We start from the raw sequence: 6,156 nt of genomic DNA on the forward strand, positions 1-6,156 counted from the left end.
CAGGAGAATGGCATGAACCCGGGAGGCGGAGCTTGCAGTCAGCCGAGATCGTGCCATTGCACTCCAGCCTGGGCAACAGAGTGAGACTCCGTCTCAAAAAAAATAATAATAATAAAATAAAATAAAATAAAAATATATGAATATGTTAAATTTCTCTATATAAATTTGACAAAACACAAAAATCTAGCATTTTCTATTTTTTTTATTATTTATTTGTTTATATTTTTAGAGACAGCGTCTCACTCTGTTGCCAAGGCTGGAGTGCAGATGTGTGATCGCAGTTCATTGCAGCCTCAAATTCCTAGGTTCAAGAGAGCTTCCTGCCTCAGCTTCTGGAGTAGCTGGGACTACAGGCATGCACAACCACCACATGTGGTCAATTATTTTATTTTATTTTTTTTGTAGAGACGCAGCCTCATTGTATTGTTCCAGGTGGTCTGAACCCCTGGGCCCAAGTGATCCTCCCACCTGGTCTCTCAAAGTACTGGGATTATAGGCATCAGCCACAGCACCAGGCACATTTGCTTTTTAAAATAATATATTCATAACAGAATGATAGACATGGTTTAAAAACAAAAGGATAGACAAGTAAAACAACCAAAAGAAAGAATAGGCTGGTATCATTAAGATCACTCAAAGAATTATTGTACAAATAATTAAATCAATAAGAAAAGGCCCAACATACAAACAATAAAATGGACAATAAATATAAATAGAATGATCACAAAAAATATTGAAACAGCCATTTCATATCTGAAATCATGTTCACTCTACTAAATTAAGTATATTTATACAGTTCTCGGTGAATTCTAAATTGTACAACTGTTCTAGGGAATAATCTTGAAAAAAAACTTCTCAAATCTTTAATAATATATAGAACTTTTGACCCAATAATTTTTTTTGCTAGGAATTTGTCTTAATGAAATAATCATGAATGAATACAGAGATTTGGGTGAAGAGATGAACAGCTGTTTTAAGCTCATTGTTGATAATAATGATGAATTGGAAACATGTAAATGAAATTTCTTAGATGAAGTATGTCATTAGGATAAAATGTGATGCAACATTTATAAATTATAATTTAGAGGAATATGTAATAAGAAGATAAAATGTCCCCGATATATTGTTTATAAAGCAGATGTAACAAGAAAACAAGAAAAGATGAAATATGTATATATATTTTAAGACAAGGTCTCACCATATTGTCCACCTTGGCCTTGAACTCTTGGGCTCAAGCTGTCTCCCCACCCCAGCCTCCTGAGTAGCTGGGACTACAGGTGCTAGCCATTGTACCCAGCTCTCTCTATATTTATCATCATGGTAATGATAATATTTCAAATTTCTAGTCAATATGCTTTTCATCCCTCTTCTCACATCAGGTTACTTAACTTGTTCTCTAGTACCCATTGTGCAACATTGCGAAATTCCTGAGTTCCAGCAATGTAGAGAACCGGATGACAAATTACTCCATATATGGTACACGAAGTGATCTGAGATCAAGGTTGAGAAGTTAACACTCCCTTGCTCCATTGAGATTCATAGCACCTGCACAATCCCGTCTCAGATTATCCTCCTTTCACCAAATTAGGTGGGAAGAAAGCGATTAAAAGGATTTGCATCAAACATAAAATAATTAAGAAATCCTTAAATTTAAATGAGATTAGATATATTTTTTCTTTAGGCAAATAATTTGTTTGGATTCAAAAAATAAATGCAACTAAATTTTATAAAACTTAAGAAAATAAAATGAGCTAGAGTTTATATAAAGTTGCATTTCCTTGGAAATATTTTTCGTGGATAAATTTATACTGGCACTTTAAATTGTCCTTAATATTAGTCATTTTGAAAAATAACCAATATATTCAAAAATTTGGCCAGAAGAATGGTATTATTTTACATTTTTGGAAATCTCTTTGAAGTCTTAATCAAAGACAATTGGGTTCTTACATTTTTCCTGCAATCACTCTGTAGCAATATATTTCTTTCTACTTGAAGTATATGAAGAAAATCTTCTTTTACACAGATATATAATTGAAAAGAGGAGGAGATTGGAGATAATTGCAGATACTCTTCTTTGGTATTAAATTAACAACTGACAAGTAGTATTTTCTTACAAGTTAGTTGAAATGTAAGAATCTGAAATTATATCAACAAACTTTTCTTACCTTGTATAGCAAAATCTACTGGTTTATCTTATACTTTAGATGGCTTTTTTCTCATATATGATTTTGTAACTTAATACATTACTAATTTGTAATATAACAGATTATTGGCTTATGTAGATCTCCAAAGGTTGATATACATTATTGAAAAGTCATATTTTTAAGTATCAGGAAGCTACCAAATTCATGAAGGTAGATAAACACTTTCCAAAATTTTTATTTTCTTTTGACAGCTCAAATTTTATCATAATTATTGTCACTTGTGTTTCTCAAAGTGCCAGGCTCATTTTATTCATTTTTAAGGAAATGTCTGCCCAATATCCAAGTCTGCAGAATGATAGTTTGTCTTTCAATCATTATTTCTAGTAAAATAATATTTCATGGTGTCATTTGAAGTCATTCTGAAAGTAATAATAGGATTATAATCAGCCTTGAAGAAGGAAAAGAGAACTTTCTAAGAAAAGACATGAATGCATTGACGTGAGTGTTATCCTATGGCTCTTGTAACTAAATTAGTTAATCTGGAACAAGACAGAAAATAAGAGCAAGGCTGGTGGAGGAAATTTTGTGTTATTCAGAACCTTAAATTTATGTTAAAGTTCATGTTAAAAAATGATCTCTTGGGAGGCCAAGGCTGGCAGATCACCTGAGGCCAGGAGTTTAGACCAGCCTGGCCAATATGGAAAATTTTGTCTCTACTAAAATGAAAATACAAAAATTAGCTGGGTGCAGTGGCACACACCTGTAGCCCCAGCTACTCAGGAGGCTGAACCATTAGAATTGTCTCAGCCTGGGAGGCAGAGGCTGCAGTGAGCCAAGATCACACCACTGCACCCCAGCCTGGGTGACAGAATGAGACATTTCCCCCCCCCACCCAAAAAAAAAATTGATCTGCTAAATATTCCACTTATTGAAGCACAATTAATGTACTGAAATTTGGATTAGAGGTTATAAGAAGAAAATAACATTTTAAAAAAATATATTAGCAGCATATTTCACTAGATCTTTTTTCAGGATTATGATAGATATTTTCTTTAAAAAGCTTGCACAGCTATATAATATGAGGCATCATATTGTTCTGGAAATCACTGTCTATATTTTCACTTAGAACCCAAGGAGCTTTCTCAGTGGTTGTTCAACTTTCATGTTTAGCTCTAACAATGCCTTCACAAGATGAGTTGAAGATGAAGAAAATATCAAAGTGTGCAAAAATGTCTTTGCTGTTTAAAGAATTTCTAACTCATTCTAAACTTGCCCAATAGCTAATGCTTTCTTCTTGTGATTTTTGGATCATATAGGAGTTTTATCCAAACTATTTACCCTAATCAGCAGTTGGAGCTGAAGAATGTTAAATAAACAATCTTATTTTGATTCTTTCTCTGGATGTTTACCAGGCTGTTGACAAAATCCAGAGAATGTTTAATGACTTGTTGGGGGAACTTGAAACAGAAATGGGAACGGCTCTCAAGGAGACTCTTTGCCTTTTTTTTTTTTTTTCCCCCAGTACAACAAAAGGAAAACGATGACAGGCCACCTCTTGGTACCCAGTTTGAATTAGAAAATTCATCATGATCCTTGTTGAGAATTCAATTATCTCACATTGAATTGAATAAACATCTTCAATGAAAGCCAGAAAGACACAGGGAAAATTCAGATGTCTTTAAAAAGAAGCTACACAGGGCATCGAAGGATATAGGCTCTCCAAATTCTCACACATGGACTTATGCAAGGTTGCTCATGTGCCAAGAAATAAGGCAGGCCGCCTCAGCACTGCATTATGACTGAAACCCTATGGGCACTAAATTAAGAGAGTTATCTCTTAGGAATGCAGTGATAAACAAGCAGTTATAATACTGACCAAGGAAATAATTTGGATGCACATCCATTAAAGGAATTACTGGAGTTATTCAATTTTAAATCCTTATTAATCTTTTTATATCTTGGGTAATACTAATTCCCTAGGGCATGCTATTTAAAGCTTAGGGAACATGCATCCTCAAGGACCTACTGCCAGCAAAGAAGCTGTTTTCAACATCTGGGAATAAAAATCACCACCAAATATAGATCATTGGGTCAACTTGCTTTGGGAAATGGTGAAATTCAGAAACGTGAGTTCTGACATTTGCATGAGCTCGTTGGCTTCATGGTAACTAATTTAGAGTCTATTCCTGGATCTGTATGCTGACTGAAAAAGTACAGATGTGGTTGGTTTATTATTTTCCTAACTGCCAAGAGACATGTAAAAACATATTAGTGGACCAATTAATATGGTAACATTGTTCTCACTCTTCTCCTGATTTATTTTATTTTTTCCTATTGATATCAAAATTCAAACTAATTATTTATAATTTTCTGTCTCTATTACTTTATCCATAACTACACAGAACTTGGAATTTGTATTGAGTTGCTCCTCTCTCTTTAGAATATTTAAAACTGAAACCACATTTCTCTAAACCTAGGATGTGGGGCATCATTTTGATACAGGTGTTATTCCAAAAGTTATCAATCAAATAGTATTTAATAATGACAACTTCAAAATTCTTATTTTTAAATTAGTTGTCATTTAATCATCTTCTAATCTAGATTTTGCTCTCCCTATTACTGAATATTTCTTTTTACTTTTCATCTAAACTTCTCCAAAGAATGGTCAACCATCTTTATTTATCATTACCCCCTAACTTACTATAGTATTTTCCCAATTCAACAACTCAACAGAAATTTTTCTCATTAACAATAATGACTTCTTCATTGCCCAATCCAAGGGTGATCTTGCATTGGGCACATTTTATTTTGTCACTTGAGATGACATTTATTGAAACAATTCTTGAACACCTTTGTTCCTCAATCACTCTTTCTTCTCTGTCTCCTTTTTGAACATCTGTCTTTCTCCATCAACCCCCAAATTTAAGGTTCCCCGAGACTTCGTCTTGAATTTATGAATTTTTCCACTCTTCATTCCCTCTCTGGTTGATTAATTTTTATTCTGATAAAACACACACACACACACACACACACACACACACGCATTCTGTAAGTAGAATTCAGAATTTCTCTGGTAAACAACAGCAAGAGTCTTCTTTTATCCAGCTGCATTCTGCATATATCCATTTGGCTTTCCCATAAATAACTCAAATTCACCATGTGCAAAGTTGAACTTTCCCACTGATGCTTCTCTCAATATTCACTAACACTATTGGTTGCACCACACAGTTTTGGAAACTCAAGAGTTTCTAGAATTTCTCCACTCTCTCTCTCATCTTAGTTCCATCTACTCTTGACAGTTTTAGATCCGAAGTATTTATTTATTCTTTATTTCCCCTACCCTACCCTAAGTATAGCTTTTCTAGATTGGGCTTTCATCATCTTCTTATTGAATCACTGTAACAACCTCCTAAATGGTTTTCTGCTCCAATATTGCGTTTTCAAAACATGTATCAAATATATTTTAGTCAGAAATACCTGAAACAAAAATTCTGATCACACTCTGATTTCTGTTTAATAATCGTTAATGTCTCTGCAAAGCTTATGATGGAATAAAGTGCAAGCACCTAAATATATAGCATAGTTAAGTACTTGTAGTTAGGAGCTTTGGGTTTACTTTGATTTAATAGAAAAATCCAAAATGATACTAGAGTAGCCTATAAATGAGAAAATTATATTTCTGTGTCATATATAAAAAGTGTGGAGGCAGGATGACTCAGGCTGTTATGGAGGTTTCACAAAGTCATCAAAAAACTCAGTCTCCTTTGCTCTGCCATGCTTAGCACAAGATTTCTATTCTCAAAGTCACTTTTTGGTCCCAGTTAATCACTGGAGCTCCAGCCATACTATCTGTTACAGGTAGCAGAAAAAGAAGACACAAGGTGAAGTTGAAGAAAGGAGAACATCTGAAGCAACTTCTTAATTTTTTTTTCTCCAAATGACACTCAATAGTATGAGAAAAGAAACATAATTTCAAAAGAATGGCCCCAAATAAAGAGATATTATTATGTGA

The sequence above is a fragment of the Mandrillus leucophaeus genome, unplaced genomic scaffold, assembly GCF_000951045.1.
Source record: "Mandrillus leucophaeus isolate KB7577 unplaced genomic scaffold, Mleu.le_1.0 Scaffold258, whole genome shotgun sequence".
Lineage (NCBI taxonomy): Eukaryota > Metazoa > Chordata > Mammalia > Primates > Cercopithecidae > Mandrillus > Mandrillus leucophaeus.